This window comes from Malaclemys terrapin, chromosome 1 (assembly GCF_027887155.1).
Source record: "Malaclemys terrapin pileata isolate rMalTer1 chromosome 1, rMalTer1.hap1, whole genome shotgun sequence".
NCBI classification, from domain to species: Eukaryota; Metazoa; Chordata; order Testudines; family Emydidae; genus Malaclemys; species Malaclemys terrapin.
Genome location: NC_071505.1, coordinates 149,333,945 through 149,355,419, shown reverse-complemented (window position 1 = coordinate 149,355,419; position 21,475 = coordinate 149,333,945). Strand labels below are relative to the sequence as shown.

Below are 21,475 nucleotides of genomic sequence, written 5' to 3'. Positions count from 1 at the left end.
TTGCTTCCCTATCATAATTTGCCACTTCTTCTCCATCAGTGGGATCTTCATTGCCTCCTGCAGAGAGCAGACAGATTGCAGCTGAATTTTCTGTTGTCATTTTTGAGTTATAGAGCAAACTTTTTTTTTTTACTTTTTAAATAAGCAACTCCCTATTTTTTTGGCATCTCATAATGCAAAACAACTTGGTTCCAAGTTTTATTATACATTATTTTACAGCAGCAAAAGTGTGCTAGGTGCTTTAAAGAATACGTAGAGATATCTGCCTTGAAGACCCCACAATCAAGTCAGTGTGGAGGAAATGAATGGGATTAAGTCAAAAAGCTAATAAATGAGCAGCCACATTCAACACATGTTTTGAGAGTTCCATGGTTTCTTTCATTTTACATTTTATTTTATTATTTGTGTTAGTACCTCCTAGGTGCAAGGGAGGAGGACCCGGACAGAAAAGCCTCTTGAAAGAAGCGTGTATTCAGGAATGAAAAGGGGGAAAACCTAGAGGGCATAACCAAAGAAGGGATTTAAGGTATGGGCAAGGGAATGGGAAAGAGAGTGGGAAAAGGACATGTGGGGAGGGGGAGGAGGTGGTAAGCCATGCAGTTTGGCTGAAGCAAAGGAGGAAAGGAGGGAGTTAAATGTGTAGACAGCAGAAAGGTTGGTGGGAGTGGCACCACTGGAGTTGCTTCCACTCACATGAGAGCTGAAATTGACTCTCAGTGAAAAATTTTGTGATCTATTTGTAACTGTTGTGAGGCAAGCACAAGCCTGATCCCGCTTCCTCTTTTGCCATTCATGGCTCAGAAGGTGATAACTCTCCCAGCAAGCATGTACATAACCCTCTGCCCTTCCCATTCTCTGTCCAGCACGTGCAAACCTGCCAGGGCCAAAATGCACAGAGGGATTCAGGGCTGGTCTGCACTACAAAACTAGGTTGGTTTAATTATATCACTCAGGGCTGTGAAAAATTTCACACTCTGTGCGATGTAATTAAGATGACCTAGGCCCTGGTATAGATACTGCTAGGTTGATGGAAGCATTCTTTCTTTGACCCCTCTCTCAGAGAGGTGGATTTACTACAGTGATGGAAGAACCCCTTCATTGCTGTAGTGAATATCTACTCTGTACTACATAAAAACATAAGAACATAAGAATGGCCATACTGGGTCAGACCAAAGGTCCATCCAGCCCAGTATCCTGTCTGCCGACAGTGGCCAATGCCAGGTGCCCCAGAGGGAGTGAACCTAACAGGTAATGATCAAGTGATCTCTCTCCTGCCATCCATCTCCAGCTTCTGACAAACAGAGGCTAGGGACACCTTACCCATCCTAGCTAATAGCCATTAATGGACTTAACCTCCATGAATTTATCTGGTTCTCTTTTAAACTCTGTTATAGTCCTAGCCTTCACAACCTTCTCAGGCAAGAAGTTCCACAGGTTGACTGTGTGCTGTGTGAAGAACTTCCTTTTATTTGTTTTAAACCTGCTGCCCATTAATTTCATTTGGTGGTCCCTAGTTTTTATATTATGGGAACAAGTAAATAACTTTTTCTTATTCACTTTCTCCACACCACTATACCTCTATCATATCCCCTTTATCATGTCTCCTCTTTTCCAAGCTGAAAAGTCCTAGCCTCTTTAATCTCTCCTTATATGGGACCTGTTCCAAGCCCCTAATAATTTTAGTTGCCCTTCTCTGAACCTTTTCTAATGCCAGTATATCTTTTTTGAGATGAGGAGACCACATCTGTATGCCATATTCAAGATGTAGGCGTACCATGGATTTGTATAAGGGCAATAAGATATTCTCCATCTTATTCTCTTTCCCTTTTTAAATGATTCCTAACATCCTGTTTGCTTTTTTGACTGCCGCTGCGCACTGCCTGGACGTCTTCAGAGAACTATCCACAATGACTCCAAGATCTCTTTCCTGATTTGTAGCTAAACTAGCCCCCATCATATTGTATGTATAGTAGGGGTTATTTTTTCCAATGTGCATTACTTTACATTTATCCACATTAAATTTCAGTTGCTATTTTGTTGCCCAATCACTTAGTTTTGTGAGATCTTTTTGAAGTTTGTCACAGTCTGCTTTGGTCTTAACTATCTTGAGCAGTTTAGTATCGTCTGCAAACTTTGCCACCTCACTGTTTATCCCTTTCTCCAAATCATTTATGAATAAGTTGAATAGGATTGGTCCTAGGACTGACCCTTGGGGAACACCACTAGTTACCCCTCTCCATTCTGAAAATTTACCATTTATTCCTACCCTTTGTTCCCTGTCTTTTAACCAGTTCTCAATCCATGAAAGGATCTTCCCTCTTATCCCATGACAACTTAATTTATGTAAGAGCCTTTGGTGAGGGACCTTGTCAAAGACTTTCTGGAAATCTAAGTACATTATGTCTACTGGATCCCCCTTGTCCACATGTTTGTTGACCCCTTCAAGGAACTCTAATAGATTAGTAAGACATGATTTCCCTTTACAGAAACCATGTTGACTTTTGCCCAACAATTGATGTTCTTTGATGTGTCTGACAATTTTATTCTTTACTATTGTTTCAACTAATTTGCCTGGTACTGATGTTAGACTTACCAGTCTGTAATTGCCAGGATCATCTCTAGAGCCCTTTTTAAATATTGATGTTACATTAGCTATCTTCCAGTCATTGGTTTCAGAAGCTGATTTAAAGGACAGGTTATAAACCATAGTTAATAGTTCCACAATTTCACATTTGAGTTCTTTCAGAACTCTTGGGTGTATGCCATCTGGTCTTGATGACTTGTTGCTGTTAAGTTTATCAATTAATTCCAAAACCTCCTCTAATGACACTTCAATCTGTGACAATTCCTCAGATTTGTGCCCTACAAAGGACGGCTCAGGTCTGGGAATCTCCCTAACATCCTCAGCCGTGAAGACTGAAGCAAAGAATTCATTTAGTTTCTCTGCAATGACTTTATCATCTTTAAGTGCTCCTTTTTCATCTTGATTGTCCAGGGGCCCCACTGGTTGTTTAACAGGCTTCCTGCTTCTGATGTACTTAAAAAACATTTTGTTATTACCTTTTGAGTTTTTGGCTAGCTGTTTTTCAAACTCCTTTTTGGCTTTTCTTATTACATTTTTACACTTAATTTGGCAGTGCTTATGCTCCTTTCTATTTACCTCACTGGGATTTGACTTCCACTTTTTAAAAGATGCTTTTTATCTCTTACTGCTTCTTTTACATGGTTGTTAAGCCACGGTGGCTCTGTTTTAGTTCTTTTACTGTGTTTTTTAATTTGGGGTATAAATTGGGCCTTTATTATGGTGTCTTTGAAAAGTGTCCATGCAGCTTGCAGGGATTTCACTCTAGTCACTGTACCTTTTAATTTCTGTTTAACTAACCTCATTTTTGCATAGTTCCCCTTTCTGAAATTAAATGCCACAGTGTTGGGCTGTTGAGGTGTTCTTCCCACCACAGGAATGTTAAATGTTATTATATTATGGTCACTATTTCCAAGTGGTCCTGTTATAGTTACCTCTTAAAGCAGATCCCGCGCTCCACTCAAGACTAAATCGAGACTTGCCTCTCCCCTTGTGGGTTCCTGCACCTGCTGCTCCAAGAAGCAGTCGTTTAATGTAGCGAGAAATTTTGTCTCTGCATTTCGTCCTGAGGTGACATGTACCCAGTCAATAACTTTAGGAGCAGTAGCCGGTACACATACATCAAAGTGCACATGGAGGAGGTGCCTTTAGGAGGCTCTTCACAAGGAGGAGAGCTGGGAAACTGTCTCTTCCCAAGTGACAGCTGAGCTCCTGCTGTAGCTTTCCAGGTCCCCCTAGTGTGGGGGAAGGCAGGGGAGGGACTAAAGTAGTGCAGCTGTAGCATTTCTTATATAGATGTACTCTCAGTGCCAGAGCTGGGATTAGCACTCCAGACTCCCTTCCTCTTAGTTGCCTGCCTAGGCCATTAAACCACATTACCACTTACATTATTGTGCTGCTCCAATTTATGCCCAGAGGGCACTCTGACAACAAAGCAGAGGAGTTTGCTCAACTGCAAGCAGACCCCGGTGGGCCCGTCTGCATTACTCCCTGGTTCCCTGGCCTGCTGGGGATATTAGTTGGTGGCTCCTTCATGGAGCCATGAGCACAGGCATGTACCTGGTGCAGTTCATTCCCCTCCCTGACACCTGCCCCTTCTGTGGCGTGAGGGAGACTCGGGTGTACATTTCCATCGAGAGTGGCAGGTTGCAGCCCCTTTTCCGGTTCCTCCAGAATCGTCTCCTTAGGTTCTGGCTGCACTTTTCCCCACACCTCCTCATTTCCGCACACCCCATCCGTGGCCCCAGGTGAGACCTCCTTATCAACATCCATCTAGCGCTGGCCACCATATCAGGAGGAGGATGCTGGATGGGGAGGCGCTCTGCGACTGTGGGGCCTATTTCTGGCTCCTCCCTTAGTTTATGTCTCCAGGTAGAGTTCTTCTGGGCCGCATCCACTGGCTCCCTGGACACCTTCGAGGAGCAGTGGGCGCTGTCCCAGATTCTCTGGTCAGTGTCCCCCTCTGGCTCCCTGTTTTTGATCCTATGACCGTCATGCCTGTCCCTGTTTTCTCATTTGTTGTCCAAAGCACTGGGTCCAGTGCTCCTCCTCTGAGTCTGTGGGAGGGGCCTCAGTGCAAGCAGCCAGGTGAGAGTGAGTCCACACTAGCCAGCAGCAGCTTGGACAGCACTATCCCAGCCTCCGGACATGAAATTATCTGGCCTCCTCCTAACAATTGAGGGACCCGTGGCATGGTTTTAATGTTGCCAACTCTCACAACGGTATTGCAATTGTCAGGATAATTGGTGTATTTTTTAAAGCTCCAACTTCTGGAGTCACAGAATCACACAAGAATCTCAGCTTTCATTTAAAAACAAGTTTCTAACCTTCATGGTTGCAGAGAGAAGCTTGAAAAACATGAACTGAACACACCCTGAAGGCTCCAAAACCAGCAGGCAAAGAAAAAGAACCCAGCATGGATTATTGTTTTTAAATCTCATAATTTATAAACCAATCTCAGAAGGCATTACGGTGCCTGGTGCTTGATCTGAGTGCTCGGCCTTGGCAATCCTGGCAGGTTTTCGTAGATCCTGAAAGCCAGACCTGGGTGGGAGGAGAGGGCCAGGGCAGCGACTGAAGAACACAAAGTTTGTTTGTTTAAAAATTCAGTGTCCAGCTTTCAGTTCCTAGAGATCAGCTGCCTTGGGAGGCTCTTCACAAGGAGGAGAGCTGGGAAACTGCCTCTCCCCAAGCGAGAGCTGAGCTCCTGCTGTAGCTTTCCAGGTCCCCCTAGGGGGGGAGGAGGAGGGCAGAGCAGGCACCAAAGGCGAGGGTATCATGCGGGGAGGGGAGGGCGCCGCCCCACAGCAGGTTTTGCCACTACCAACATGGCTCCTCTCCCTGGCCGCCCCCCCCTTTCCCTTCCTGGGCTGGCTGCTGCTGCCGCTGCTGTCGCCCTGTGATGAGAGCATCAGCCCTCACTGCCACGTCTCTCCTGGGGAGCAGCAGCCGCCGCCGCCGCCGCAGCTGAGGGGGGAAAGGGAGCGGGCGAGCGCGGGGAAAGGTGGCGAGAGGAGGAGTGTGGGGTGGCTGGGCTAAGTTCTCCCGCCCCCTCCCCATTGCCCCCCGGGGAGCTGCTGACCCCCAAGCCCCTGCAGCTTGGCCCTGCTGGGCAGGTGGCTGCACCCGCCCGTTTGGCCCTGGTGGGTGGTGGCAGGGTGGGTAGGTGCTAGGCGAGTCTCCCCGCGGGGTGGGGAGCCGGAGCCAGGCTGCCCGCCCGTGCCACCCGGGTAACACGGTGCCTGCTGCTGCCAGGGCTGGGGAGGGACCCCGGGCTCTGCAGCGGCAGCTGCTGGTGTTGGGGGAGGGGGCTGGAGTGTGGCTCTTTGTTGCTGCTGTGTGAAGGGGACCCTCCTCCTGGCTGATGTCTGAGCTGCACCACTACCTCCTCCATCCGCACTTCGATGTGTGAGTACCAGCTACTGCTCCTTCTCCAGCCCCTGGGGCCCTCCCCCCCAACACACTGTGAGCCCCATCTCTCTCACCCCCAGCCTCAGGCCCTGGCTCCCTTTTCCCGCCCCCTTTTCCGCCATGGCTCTGTCAAGGCAACTTTTGTTCCTTTAATCACGAATTGCTGGGAGTTTGAAATGCATTAAACTGAGAGTTGGGGGAGGGGAGGATTGGTTTTAGTGCATCTCTAGGGCTTCTGTGTGGGGCTTTCCTCCCCGTTAATGGGGTGCTTGTGGCTCTGGGGGGGTTTCTACAAACCCAAACTGGGAATGTGTGAAGATTCTGCACGCTTATCCCAGGGAGTTACTCTTTAGATGCCTCTGGGCTGCAGGGTGTGTGGGAAGAATTACTGCCCCAGAGGAAAGGCTGCTACTTCTGAGGGGGACCAGTAAGTCCAATGTTGCCCCTCTTTCTGGCCCAAGTACTCATTGTCTAAAAGAAACCTTGAAACACACCGTTGCAGCAGGGCTGATGAGATTTTTTTAAACTTTATTTCCAGCAGCTCTTCTGGAGATAGGTTTAAGTTGCAAAATTGAGCTCCAGCTCTGGATTTCAGACACCCCAAGGATAGGGGGGTGCTTGGAAAATAGATGAGAGATGTGCTGTTTGCAAAGTTAGTGTTTGGATTTTAAACACCAAATGACAACGTTCATTTGGGCTCATGTTTGGGGTTGGTGTTTTTTAGAACACTGCCTAGCATTTTAAATGATCAAGGAAAATATGATAGATTGAGTTGGACATGGGATATATAGAACTGGTCAGAGCCACATATAAATGTTGAAACATAATTAATCTAAACCCATAAAACTTGTGATGAGACCCCATTCTCCTGAAGGTGGGAAGTGTGCAATGCACTTCCCTGTACTCCTCTAAGAAAGCCATGTATTGATTATCCTCCATTATGTGGAGTGGCAGTTAAGATGACGACTCTGCTTATTATATGAGGCTGCATGCTAACTATTCTGGGGTCGCTTTAACAATGAATATTCAACTGAAACAAGGATAGCTTTGTTTTCAGTGTATGATAGCTCTTGTGCATGATTTTTGGATGTGAACAGCAGGCCCCTCATATCGCTCCCATTTGTGATGACTATACATGAATGAATGAAATGTCCGTACTCCAAAGTGGTGGATTGTGAAGTTCTAAGAGAGAAGACCTCATCTTAGTTGCCAACCCAGAGGACTGTGTACCTACTGCCATCAGGAATTTTTGGATAGGGAAACAGATGTACAGAGATGGGAAAGGGCGGGTCCAAGATCACACAGCGTGTCAGTGGCGGAACAGGAAATAGAAGCCAAGCCTCTTGATTCCCATTCTGGTCCCCCTAAAATTCTTTATCTTTATGTCCATTCAAGTTTCTTTGTTGGTGCCTCTTACTCCCCACTCTAGGAAGTTTCTTTAAGTGTTACTCTAAAACAGACCTTCACACAAATCACCATACTATCTGGCCCTATCAATACCCAGCGGGTAAAATCCTGACCCTACTGACGTCAATGGGGTTTTGCCATTGACTTTTTTGAACCCAGGATTTTACCCAGTACCTGTAGGCCCTGATCATATTGGGATTCTCTAAGATGTGGACATTTCTGCTCTGTGTCTTGTTCTCAAGTAGCTGTCAATTTTCATTTTGCAGCCCAAACCAGCATATAGGATGGGAGTGCTGCCCACTGACGAGAGCTGGGGACTAGGAGTCAGCACTGCTGGTTTTTATTCTTTGCTTTGACACTGACTCAGTCTGTACGCTTATGAAAACCAACTGGGTAGACCCTTTTAGTAGTGGCTAGCAACATTGGGTGCCTAATTTGAGGCACTTTGGGAGGGATCCACAAAGTACTTACGTGCCTAAGTCTACAAAACTGCTGATAAACTCTTAGGTGCCTAAACTCGCTCGGTGCCTAAGTTTTCTGGGAAAAAGTTCCCTAGGAGCCTATGTTTCTGTCTCTGGGCATGTGCATTGGTGTCTCTCTCTAGGTGTCCAGGCGCCTATCTCCTGCCTAAACATAGACCTGTTTCATAGACCAGGAGAATACAGCGACAAAGAGTCCTGTAGCACCTTATAGACTAACAGACGTATTGGAGCATAAGCTTTCATGAGTGAAAGCATGTCTCTGACGAAGTGGGTATTTACCCACAAAAGCTTATGCTCCAATACGTCTGTTAATCTATAAGGTGCTACAGGACTCTGTCACTTTTTACAGATCCAAACTAACACGACTACCCTTCTCGTAAGGAGAATGCAGGCATTCAGCTGCCTAAGTTGCCTGTGGAGCCCAATCTAGCAGGCATGCTCAGAGGCCACCTGATGGATTGGGGCCTATTTAAAAACAGTCTGGAGAAGGAGGTGGTGGCACTGCCGTCCTCCTCCTAACTTTTAGCCCAGTGCTTAGAGCAGTGGTCCCCAACCTTTCAGTGTGGGGGGCAACGTCAAGAAGTGTTGCCGCCGAAATTCCGCTGCTTCTCGGTGGCATTTCGGTGGCAACGCTTCTTGGCATTGCCGTTTTTTGGCAGCATTTCGGCGGCTGCTTGTCCGATGGCGGCGCCCCTCGGCGGCAGAGCGCTCCCTTGTCAGCAGGCGGGTGCACATAGATGCCCCAGCAGGTGCCATGGTGCCTGCGGGCACCGCGTTGGGGACCACTGGCTTAGAGCACTTGCCTCTGATGTGGGAGACTCAGGTTCAATTCCCACCTCTCTGCTAGAGGGGGAGACAGGATTTGAACAGGGGTCTCATCATCTCAGGAGAGGTGCTCTGGGATAGTCTGGTGTGGGGCTCCCTCATTCTCTCCTTTTGAAGCTGTTCCACTGCAGATAAATAATGAAAGAGTGATTGGAGACACGGGGTCTTCCATGTCCCACATGGGTGCTCTAACCACTGGTCTGCAGAGCCATTCTCTCACTGTCTGGGCCAATGACTGACTCTCCCAGCCAGAGGGAGAGGGGAGAATGACTCTGCAGTCCAGTGGTTAGGGCATCCATCTGGGAGGTGCCTATCTCAGAGAGGGGCAGGCTTACCACACCCCCCTATCATCAGCATCTCCCATTAGGTAGTTTAGGCAGCTCAGCACCTAGTGTCCTGGTTTTTGTGGATCCCATTGTGTGGTGCGTGTCTTTCCACATTCACTGTGTAGTGAGCCTGGGTGCTTAGCTTGGTTTTGTGGATCTGAGTGGTGTTCCTGTGATTTTCTTGGTGCTTAAAAGTTAGGCACCATGACACTCAGTGTTGCAATGCCTAAGTCCCTTCATGGATGCTAGCCGTGGGGCCTAATTTTTTCAGAAAAGCTGAGCCACCACAGTTCTCACTGACTTCTGCAGGCATTGCCCCAGTGCTTTTGAAAACAAGGTCCAAATTGTCTCAAGTTGAGCACCCAAAATTGATAATTTTTCAAATTTGGGCCTTACCTTCTCTGAGTCTGTTTTCCCATCTGTAAAAAAGGGATAATATTTATCTTCCTACTTGAGCAGGGGTTTTGTGAGAGTAAATTAGTTTTTGTGAAGCATCTTGAGTTCTTTAGATGAATAGCATTTGCAAGCTATCACTTTTCTAGTGATACTGATAGGATCTTGCTGTAGCTAAGGTTGCAAAGTAGTTTCAGTGTAGATAGGACCAGGGTTGGGCATTTGACCAGTCCAAAAATAATTTGCCAATTAACTGGTCAAATAATGTCAGATATAGACATATTTTATAGCACTAATTTATTAAAATAGTAACAACAGTGCCAAAAACAAGTAAGACTTTATGGTCTCAAATAGGCTTAGCCTTAGATAGATACTTATGTGTAATTGCAAAAACCAAGTTAGTTAACTGAGTTGTTTTAACTCGGAAAAATGCAAAACACAATGAAATGAAGTTATAAAAAATAAAGGAATAATTATTATTACCTTTTTTAGCAATGTTAGGTTAGCATTTAAATGTGAACGTTACTCAAGATTGAACAGTTACAAAAGAAAAAATTGAAATTAAATAAAACAAACACAGAACAACTATAAAAGAAAAAGTCATCTTTAAATCCACTTTTTCTAGGTAGGCAGTAGGCATTCAAGTAGCTTAATGGCTGTGCTTCTTTCTCTTTGTGCTGGGGGAAAAGGTTTAATGACCATGAACCCTCTTCTCTCTTCCCCAGTCCCTTCTGAGTTAATTTCTGTATGCTGGTCTAGTCCGTTTAGATTGTAATCTCTTGGGGGCAGGGACTCTGTTTTATTTCATGTGCATTGTAAATTGCCATGTACATTGATGGTCTGTTTACACATAAGGATAGAGATACATACAATATTGGTTCTGGAAGATTCTAGCCAATCAAGAGGCTCAACTTTTAATTAGTTTGCCCTTTCCCCCCAACAGGTGGGATTAGCATGTAGTAAAGTAAGTGATCAAGACTTTTAAGTAGGCTTGCTAACAAATGGCAATCAAAAAGATACATTGGGCCTACATCAGGGCATTCTTGCTGGAGTATTTGATGGTGGTCAAATAATAAGTCAATTGACTGGTCAGTTTTCTAGCCTGAACCGGGCATTAGGAGGGAAATGTTTGCACTGGTGTAATGACATTGGTATACTGGTATAAATTAGTCTAATGCATTGTTTTCTTACTTTTACCTTTTGGGCTGAAATTCTTGGAAGATTTTTTGTTTGTTTTTTAATAAAGTTTGAGTAAAATCCTATCCAGTGTTTTGGATTTAGGAGAGGGTAAAAACAAACCATTTTTGTGTGGGTGTGTAAAACTCAAAACAGCTGAACTTTGAATCTTCAAACTTGCCCTAAACACTGGACTCCAGCGTCATTCCCATGCGTGCTCTCTCTGGCCCAATGACTGTTCCACTGTGGATAAATACTTAAATAGTCATTGGACTAGACAGAGAGAAAATGGGAATGAGTCTTTAGTCCAGTGGTTAGGGCACCATGGTGGGAGACTCTGGCTCCAGTGTCCCTGCTCCACTCATTTTTTCATTATTTATCCAGAGTACAGCAGCTTCAACAGGAGAGATTGAGGGAGCCTCAGATCAGACTATCTTGGATCCTAGTGGTTAGAGCACTCTTAGGATTTGAAGATGAGTCTTCCCCATCTCTGCTCCCCTGCTGACAGAGAGGGGAGAATTGTACTGGGTCTACCATATCCTAGGCAAGTGCTGTAGTGATGGACTAAAAGTTATAAGGTGGTTTGCTGCTGCTGCCGCCACCTCCTCCCAGATTGCACCCCCATGTAAATTAGTTGGCCAAATGCTTGTCTTCCCCTGATTTGTGAATTGCTCTGGGGCTTAGGTGGGAGACAGGTGTCCAGACACCTTGAAGGAGGCAGCAGTGTGCATGCCCAGAGGCTTGCAGTAACGCAAATACTGAGGGAAATGTTGCGCTGAAAAACTTAGATGCTGAGTGAGTTTATGCAGTGTTCAGCAGCAGTTTTGTGGATCACAGTATAGCCAAAATTAGGATGTGGGCACCCAACCTCCAGACATAAGCACCTAAGTACCTTGTGGTCCCACGTTCTATGCCCAGAAATTAGGACAATCTGAAAACTAAGATCGCTCTGGCAGTATTAAATCAGCCAGCATTACTGTTGTGTATTTATGGCCTAAACTCAGTTTAGGTATCTAAATGCACACTAAGGGACCGAAATAAATGTAGCCTGGTATTCAAAGGAGCAGATACTATGAGAAGCTGGGGGAGCTCAGCTCTTCCGGAAATCAAGCCACTTTTACTCAAGTCCCTAAATGCAGATTAAGGTGCAAGAACCCAAATTTTAAAATTTTGGCCAATTCTCAGCCCACTCCCTCTTTCCCTTGTTAAATGTGAACCTTAATGTTATGGAATTAGTGCAGACTATTAATATATGGGAGGGCTGAGTTAAGGTTGCAGGAACTACTTGAATGCTTGGAATCTGACTTTTTATTCCCTGATCTTGCAACCTTAATTCTGCAGTAATGTTTTTTTTTTTTCATTGTACTTGAATATATTTCTTTTCCCAGGCCTGAGGCCTGCTACCCTGTTCTGCTCTATGACAAAGAGGCTGCAAAGCCAACTTAGCTGGCTCCAGAGAAATACCTCTGGACAGTAGCTCTGGGTCCCCCTTCCTGCACAGCCCCACGCATAGGGTGGGAGGGAGGGAGGGGCGGCTTGAAGGATAGCTGGAATGCTGTGTACTCTGATCACTCTGGGCTGCAGAGCAACCCATTGAGAGCTGCCTTATGTTATAGCAGATTCAGCACCACTTACATTTTTGTAAAGTGTCTAGCACATTTGGGGCCCTACTGTAATATCTATAAAGATTAAATAATATGCCCCATCGCCCCCAGTCAAGTAGAGGTTAATATTTTTTTTAAAGGGGATAACGTTATATTTTTTAAAAAGTGATTAGAAAACTCTGTTCCTAGTACTCTAAACTTCTTTTACTTTTAGTAAGCTGAGTGTTGTTGTTAACATAGCATTATAAACTGCTTAGTGCTTAACAGAGACAGACAAGACAGGGATCAAATTCTGCTCTCAGTTACAGCAGAAGTTTGAGCCCCTCAAACCCAACCCATCTCCACAACTTTTGGGAGTTCCCTCATGGGCCATGTGTGTGGTGAGCCTGTGTCTCCACACGTCTCTGTGTCTCTCCCTACTTTCTTCTAGCTCTTCACGAAGCACAGGTACCGTGGCCTTCTGGGTGACTTTCATGATAGGCGTAGGGCTTCCAGAGCATGATTGGGGAACTGGTACAATTTCATGCTGACCTCCATGGTTCTGACTTGCTCAGAGAGCTCCCACAGGCGAAGGGTGTGTGTGTGTGTGTGTGATGATGCCACATGAGCAGCCTTCCCCCCGATTAGTCTCCTTGGAGAACTTACTCAACCCCAGCACTGGCTTTTCTGAACAATACTCCCCACCACCAGATCTGTTGCTCTATGCTCCCCTCTTGGGGTGGGGGAGCATATTCCTTCCCCCTCCTTCCCCAACCATTTTACAGTGTGAAACTTGTTAACAGGTGCATTTTTTTAAATAGGTGAATCTTCAATCATTTGACTTGGCTAAATCATTCATTAGACATCACAATGCCTCGTGAAAGGTTTCCTGACATCTTTAATGGGGCATGTGCATTCTACTAAGTCATTTCCAGGCCTGTTTGACTTTTTGGACTGAACATTTTGCAAGCGGAAGCAGAGACTTCTGGTGAGAAGTAGACAGTATGCATTATGCAACCTGGCTTGTAAAAGCCAGGAGGTCTGGCTGACTGTTACAGTACATGCTACTGCTGCATGTGCCTGTGGGTGCAGGTTCAGAATTGTTGATTTAAAACAAAAGTGTCAATGGATCTCATGGTCTGGGAATGTCTTTAAAGGAGCATGCAGGTAAACTCAGTAGGCCAAATCAGTCCCTGGGTATAATTAACCACTTCAGTGGAGTTACACTGAGAATGAGTCAGCTTGGCCTGTTGTATTTTTCTTGGGTGAGATTCCCCCCTTCCCCCTCCCATATGCTTTTGTAGGGTCCTGAATGCTTACTTCCATCAAAGTCAATGAGAGTTGAAGGCACTTGCACCTGGCAGGAGGCATTCATAACCTCCCAGGGCAAGATGATTAGTTATAGTGTCTTACGTAGTTAAATATTTGCTATCTAGATCCCACAGAAAATATATATATAATACATATACATACACACACCTCTACCTCGATATAACGCTGTCCTCGGGAACCAAAAAATCTTACCGTGTTATAGGTGAAACCACGTTAAATTGAACTTGCTTTGATCCACCGGAGTGCGCAGCCCCGCCCCCCCGGAGCACTGCTTTACATCCGAATTTGTGTTATATCGGGTCGCGTTATATCGAGGTAGCGGTGTATAAGCAATGTGTATATCCGAGCAATGGCATGTGTGACTGTGTATATACAGGCTCCCATACACAAATTAAATGTTCAGAACAGCTTTTAAAAATACCTGTCACAATTTCACTGTCTCCATAAGTGTGAATTGGCAGTTGCTAGAAGTTGCCAATGCACTGATACTCTCCAGCATGAATTCTAGCCTAATGACATGGAATAGGACTCGGGCAGTTCATCTCTCATTTCATTGCACAAGAAAGCAGGGACATTCAAAGTTGCTGCAAGGTAAATTCTGATTTTTTAGATATATTACAGGTAAATTTAACATCAAACACAGACGCACATAGAATTTGAAACAGCTTTGAAAATCTCCATCTTTCTGATTGGTAAAAATCCTAGTGATTTCTGCTTTGTATTATGCGTTGTACTGATTGAATTACCTTTTATATTAAAAATTGTAGTTGGTAAACAGGCATGGACAGGAGAAACGCTGCTTTTGTTTGTTTAAGAAAATCTTGTAAAAACAATTAGCAGTTACAGTAAGCTTTTTTACCCAGTATGTTAGGGAATGGGGAGTACCGGTAAGTGAAGAATGCCAGTTAACTAAGAGGGAAGGAGTTTGGGTGCGGGAGGGGGCTCGGGGCCGGGGATTGGGGCTGGGTTTCAGGGTGCTGATCTGGGGGGGCTCTAGTTCACCTCGGGCGGCTCCCCACAAACGGCAATCTGTCCCTGCTGTTCCTTGGTGGAGGCATGGCAGGTGGCTCTGCGCGCTGCCCCCAACCCGCCCTGAGCGCTGGCTCTGCAGCTCCCATTGGCCGGGAACTGCGGCCAATGGGAGCTGCAGGGGCTGCCTGTTGGCGGAGGCAGCGCGCAGAGCCGACTGCTGCGCCTCCGCCTAGGAGCAGCCGGGACAGGTTGTCGCTTGCGGGAAGCCGCCCAAGGTGAGCGCCCCCCAGATCTGGCACCCCAAAACCCATCCCACACCTCAACTCCCTTCCCCAAGCCCCCTCCCGCACCCAAATTCCCTCCTAGAACCCGCGCTGCAGCCCCACACCCCCTTCCGCATGTCAAACCCCTCGTGGCCATTCCTCTGCCTCGGAGCAGCAGGGACATGTTGCTGCTTCCAGGGAGCCAGGTAGGGAGTCTGCTGGCCCCCCACCAACTGGACTATAAACCAGACTTTCTGTGAAGATTAGAAATGCTGGTTTATGGAGCTTTCCGGTTGGTACAGGGCCAGATAACACAGCTTTTACTGTATGTAGTGCTGTACAAACATTAACTACCCCCCTGCAAGGCAAAGAATAATCCCTGTTTTACAGATGAGGAAATTCAGGCCCAGAGAGGTGAAGTGATTTGGTCAAGGTATCACAGCAAGTCAGTGGAAGAGCTAGAACATCGGACGTTCCTGGCTCCCAGTCCTGTATGTGGGCCACTAGGTCATGTGTCTTTTGTGTGAGAGGCTTGGTGAGAATATTTGGGGCTTCTCAGAGTTTGTAGTAAACCCTGATTTTTTTCAGTAGTTAACTTGACCATAAAAAAATTGCCACTGGCTGAAATTAGCACACAGTATCCGAGGTCAGAATCTTTTTTTGTCATACAAGTGGCTTTAAAAATAACCTTTTTCCCCCTCCACTCAATTAACTCACAATATTTAAATCCTCAGTGCTCCTAGCTGAAATTTCCCTCTGCATTGTCATGCAGTGGGCTGTCAACTAGAGGGCTGCATGTCTGCTCTTCAATGGTGGCTGCGTTTCAGTGATACTGTATGTATGTACAGTTGCTTGTCTTCATTCCACAGAATTTAGCAATTCAAGAATTGTGTGTTTATATACACATACAGTGGCAATAAATTGTCTCATGTGCACTCTGCCTGCTAATCCATCTTCCCTGGGATTTATTCTAACAGTCCAACTTCTGAGCTGCTTCAGAAATGCCATTTATAAAACTGTTGTGTATTTTTTTTAATTTCCCCCAAAATTATTCTATCTTGAGGCCTAGGGTGGGTGATATTCAACCCTGGACTAGTGGCACATTTGAGGTCTAAGATCTCATAACTCATCAGGTATAGAAGCAGTTGTTTTATACCAGTGAGATGAACGGGGAATTACTCATTCCTATTAGTGTATAAGGCTTTTGTTTCTAGCCCTGGTAGGATGTGAGATATCAGACCTTATAACTGTGTCATTATTATGTATAGAAATGCTATTTTGGGTATCAAGCTTAAACTGTTTCCAGCTCTTGGATGACAAAGCCAAATGGCTTTTGGGTAACGTTCTTAGTTTAGTAATTCTTGCCAGCTTCTTTATTTTAAATCTCACATGCTGGATGAGACTTGAGCATTGCTGTCCCCTTCCCTTTATGATTGAGAAACATAGAATAGTAAGACCAAAATAGACCAATGATCCAACTAGTCAGAACTCTTGTTCTAGAACAGACCAGCTCTGCAGTTCTTTCTCCTTGTCTTACCAGAACAAACCAATGCTGTCTGTAGTCCTGTATCCTGCCTTTGACAGATACTAATGCCATATTACAAAGGAGGCCGAAGAACCCACTGTGCCGCTGGGTAATTGTGTAACCCTATACTCTTGGTGAGAAATTTCTTCCTGACTGTTGGCTGTTGATCAGTTTACGCCCTGAGGCATGAAGACTGATGGCTCCTGTAATTTTTTCCATCCTTGCTAGCATAACTACAAATGTCCTCATTCATACAATTATTTAATCCTTCATTACAATTTTACTAAGCTGTTTGCTTCAACAGCATCCTGCAGCAGTGAGTGCCATGGGATAATTATATGGTGCTGAAGTATTTTCTCTTACTGCTTTTAAAATTATGCTTTGTTTTTCTATTAAGGGAAGGGTTCAGTAAGAGTGCCTGACTGCCTCCTCCCACACACATTTTCCCCTGTACCTTAAAGATGGCCAGGTCCCATCCCCACCTCTGAAAGTCTATTCTTCACACCCCTCCATTAAGGCGGTCTGAGGGAATGGCTGAGGGGTATAAAAATGAGGTGTGTATAGATGTGTCCCAAACTTGCAGTAAGTATGCCCCAAAAATGTAGCTAAATTGAGCCCCATGCACTTTGCTGTGGGTGTTTTTTTCAGGTGAGACTTTCACACCCAAGCTCCTGTCTCCTGCATGTACATTGAGTGCCATGGAAGTTTTAAAGAGCAGGTGTTTGTCCCATTGTCTTTGATCAATACTTTCCACACCAGTGCCCTTCTTGCCGGCCGTTTTCCTCCTCAGAGATGAATGCATTTCAGTGGTACTGTGTATATATACAGCAAATGAGGCTTTGTCTGTCTTTCATTATTAATTTCTGCACTTTTCCCAGTTTTGGGTCACACACTGATGGCTCCTTTCCATTTGCCAATATTGTGCTTTATGGTGGAACCCTGCATTAGTCAGCTTGTTACTTCTGAATTTAAATTCTGAAGGAGAGAGGAATTCTCAGTCACTGATTAAAAATGAATCCAATAGTACTGATGATGAGTCCCCTGGCCCTGGATCTTGGAACAGATTTGAAGCCTTAACTCTGAATTTGCTGGATCAGTGGCTCTAGAGTCAGACCTTGACTATGCTTTATAATTTTTCTCTCTCTCTGGTGGTTTAATACTCTCTTATCTGTTGCTTCCGAGTGTTCCATGCAGCGCGGGAACATGGAAAATGTGCTGACTTCAGAGGTCTGCTAACCGGTTATGTCTCCCTGAATGGGGGAGGGGTACAGGGTTCCGCTTCCAGGTGGCAGGTGTGTTCATTTATTACCAGTGGGTGTTGAAAAGTTGTGTTTATTGCTGGGGGCTGTGCAAGCCAAATATTTAGTTTGCAGTCTGACAACCTGTCGGTTATTTCTGCATGAAAATGGGTTTGGAAAAATGTAAGTACAACCTCCGTTTTAGCTCGTGTGATGCTAGTACAATGCTGTAGTACAAGTACCATCTCAGTTTTAGCTACAGCAATGTGATAAAGCAAGCAGTGTTATTAATAGTTAGAGCACGGGCCTGGGAGTCAGAACTCTTACCTTCTGTTCCTAGCTCTACGTTATGCTGGGCACGTCACCTGCCTTCTCTCTGTCTAAACTTCTCCATCTGTAAAATGGGGACAAAGATTCTCTGGTTTCGGAGGCAGAGGGTTTAAAACAAGTTAGAAATTGGCCTTAATGTCAGGGCATGCTGTAGAAGTTTGTTGAAGAGAGAAAAGCATTTTTTCCCCCCCCAAGGTGTATGTAATGTAACTTAATTGATCCTTTAGACATGGGATTAAGCTTTGTTAGATGAATGGAAGTCTGGGATTAGATTGATTGGGGAAAGGAGTTGATTGGGGCAGCTATAGCCAAGGTTCTTAGCATTATTTGTTTGATTTGGGGGGGGATTAAATAGGGGAGGAAAAAGAAGAGAGAGAAAGGAATGGAAGGATTATATATTTTTACAGTAAAAGTCATACCTCAACTTTTATTTGTTATACTCCCAAAAGCCAGAGGATTTTGTCCTGCTCTCCTCTATCCTTCCTCTGAGTAGGAAGCTCCCTTTGTGGCTCTGTCTGCCCTTTGCAAACCAGGCATTCCAAACAAACCATTGGTTTGAATACACTGAGCTTCTCTCATCTGTACAGCTGCTCGTGTCCACTTGCAGCTGCTGTCCCAAGTGTTCTGCAGGTGGTGGCTGTACCATTCAGTTGCAGCACCTGGGATGAAGTCTGTCATTCAGACTTGGCTGAACTGATGTAGTCTTAAAAGGTCTCTTGCCACGAGAATTGCAACGGCACTTGTTCAGCCAGTCCTCTGAACCCCAACCCTGTGAATGCAGTGCCCCATGTTTGGAAATTACACAGAAGCCCCTGCTCCCAGAAGCAGGGCAAGACAATATGGGGTAGGTACTGGAAGGGTCCTAGAGTGTGCTGGTCCTGGTGTGGTTATAAGATGTGCTATGCCATAGGAATAAATGAGGGGACCTGCCACATCATGTAGTAACCCCAAGCGAGGGAACTGTCACAGGGACATCAGAAGTCCCCCTTGTCTTTCTCCTCTTCCTTCCTCAGTTGTCACCAGTCTTCTCTCTGCTCATTCCTTTTCCTTGCTGCTTACCTCCCTTCCCCCACCTTCCAGCACTAATGGATTTGGACACTGGCAGTGGTTCTAGTTCTGGTGACTAGCATCCGGGTACTGGAAATGCTGATAGCGTTCTGTCAGCTGTTGCTGATAGCTCCTTTTATGGTTACTGCTGGTAGCACTCTTCTTAGTGATTCCACTGGGACAGCTTCTTGTGCTTTCCTGTGGGTGGCAGGGCGAAGGGGCATCAGGTCGGCAACGCACAGTTTCATAGGCATGGTAGCACCCTGGTCGTTGTCTCTGCTTAGCCAGAAAGCAGGGGCGTGCAAGTGGAGAATCACACTCACCTGTGAGTTGTGTATGTACTGTAATGTACACATGCGCCTGTAGGGCACAAGGAGATGGGATGGAGACAGGAATGTCTATTTAGGGGCTTAGAGGAAGGATACATTTTCTGTTCATGTGATCATGGTGCAGGAGGATAACAGGTGGCCTCTGCAGGACAATATGGTGTCAAATCCAGGTACCTAACAGTCTCAACAGAGAGGGCTGATATCTGCCATTTTTGTTCACTTCTTATGACTGAGACTATATACATGAAGCATCCCTGACATGCAGCCACCTGTGGGGTAGAAGGTGGCCAGTCAGAGCTCAGCAACAACAGAAATCAGGGGATCTTCACATCTTTTCAGAACTTCAAGTTCTGGGCTCCCTTCTCACCAGCTAGCATAAACTGCACGATATTCAATGTATCTACCTTGGAAGGACAAAGAGTTGGTTTGACTCCTACTGGGGTTTAAACCTGTGGCTGTAGGGAGTGCATGGATTTCAGGAATGAGGACTAGACAATCCCAAAGCCATTCTTTTTAGTAATTGTTTTTGAAGCAATGTTACAAGATAATTAAAAATTCTCAATATTCTTATTTGAGAGAATATTAGACAACTTTTTTATTTAATTGTGCTTTTTAAAATGCAGTTCTACTCTGAAAAGTGACTGTGAAAATGGCATCTTGGGATGTTATATTTGTCTCTTGATGACTTCAGATCAAATTACTCTGTTTACAAGTAAAAGGTATTTTTTTTTTCCTAACTGCCAGCCCTGCAAACTCAAACTAGGATCTGAGAGCTAAGCTGGGTGCTTTTCAGCTTGCACAGCATCACCAGCAACAAAGCCTGTGAATAACAAATACTGCCTTCAGTGCAACCCCATTTTGCCTTGGGTTTCAGAGCTACAATTGATAGAAGGTTTTGGCTGTACATTTGGAACAATTTTGAGAAACAATTCTGCTGGTGGTGCACAAGCCAGAATAGACTCCAGCTCAGTCTCCAGTAGTAGTGCTGGCACTGCAGAGGTAACAAGTAAAGAGAAGAACATACTTATTTTTGTCTCACATGAGCAGCTTGATACACGTAGGGGTCGGGTGTGTTGGAATAAGAGATTATGGGCACTGTTACGCAGTTGCTTTTCAGAGTTGAACCATACCTTAAATGAAATAATTAAAAACCTTAAATATTCTGTTTTTCTTAAAGGAACACTGGCTTTAAGGCCCAAAATGTAGTTTTCAGTCCAAATTCATTCCTGATGTAGCTGCATTGACTTCCCCGGAGTTAAACCAGGGGTGAATCTGGCCCATTTGTGTTTATTAAAACAGTGGGTGGTGTGCAAGTTTTGCTCTTATTTACACCAGGGGACTTTGAGACTGACTCCACTGAAGTCAGTAGAGTTCTATCCACATAAATCGTGAATAACAGAGATCAGAGTTTAGCCCTGTATGTGTGTATAGGGATAAGAAAGGCAGATTTTAAAAAACCTATTGTGAGTAGAATATGTTTTTAATTTAATTGAAAAGGGTTTTTATATACACTCTTATTTAACAATGGAAACCCTCCAGCATCTGTGCTAAGGCCTAAAACCAGAAGGTGAAAGTGGCCACTCTGCTTTCAGTGTGCAAGCTGATAAGTAAACAAACTCCATAAATTGCTAGACACAAATTAGATTTGTGAAATTCTTTGCATGAATTATTGAATGTGCAATGGATAACACAGGGAAAGAATTTTTGTAAGTGCCCCTTTAATGCTTATAGTTAAATTACTGGCCCCTGGATATTATGCCCCATAAAGCATTCCTTTAGGGAGAATTAGATTAATAGTTTTCCCAGTTTATAAAATAATCTCGTTTTGCTTAAAATGCCTTTTAAAGTTATTCCTTTAATGTTTTAGAGTCTTCCATCCTTCCCTCTCTCATAGTTTATAAGAAGTCTCAGGAAGCTGCAAGTGAGTTCTACAGTATATATTGCCCCTTCTGTAGGATAGATGCTGGTTTGTTATTGTACAGATGCTCATGACTGAAAGTGGCCAGTGGGAAGTCCCCTACATGGCCAACACATCAATTGCACAGAACTCCTTTATTAGTGATTTGCCTTACCTAACCTGTCATAAGCAGGGGAGGAGGGATAGCTCTGTCGTTTGAGCATTGGCCTGCTAAACTCAGGGTTGTGAGTTCAATCCTTGAGAGGCCGTTTAGGGATCTGGGGCAAAAATCTGTCTGGGGATTGGTCCTGCTTTGAGCCGGGGGGTTGGACTAGATGACCTCCTGAGATCCCTTCCA

At 45.0% G+C, this 21,475-nt stretch overlaps 1 protein-coding gene across 1 annotated transcript in view; it reads left to right on the top strand.

Annotated features, from left to right (window-relative positions):
- Positions 1-5,522: 5,522 nt before the first annotated feature.
- Positions 5,523-21,475, top strand: part of TMEM39A (transmembrane protein 39A) — a 31,753-nt gene continuing 15,800 nt past the window's right edge. The window contains exon 1 of the mRNA XM_054043469.1: positions 5,523-5,989. The gene's annotated coding sequence lies outside the window, so the exon portion shown is untranslated. The remainder of the gene's footprint in view (positions 5,990-21,475) is intronic.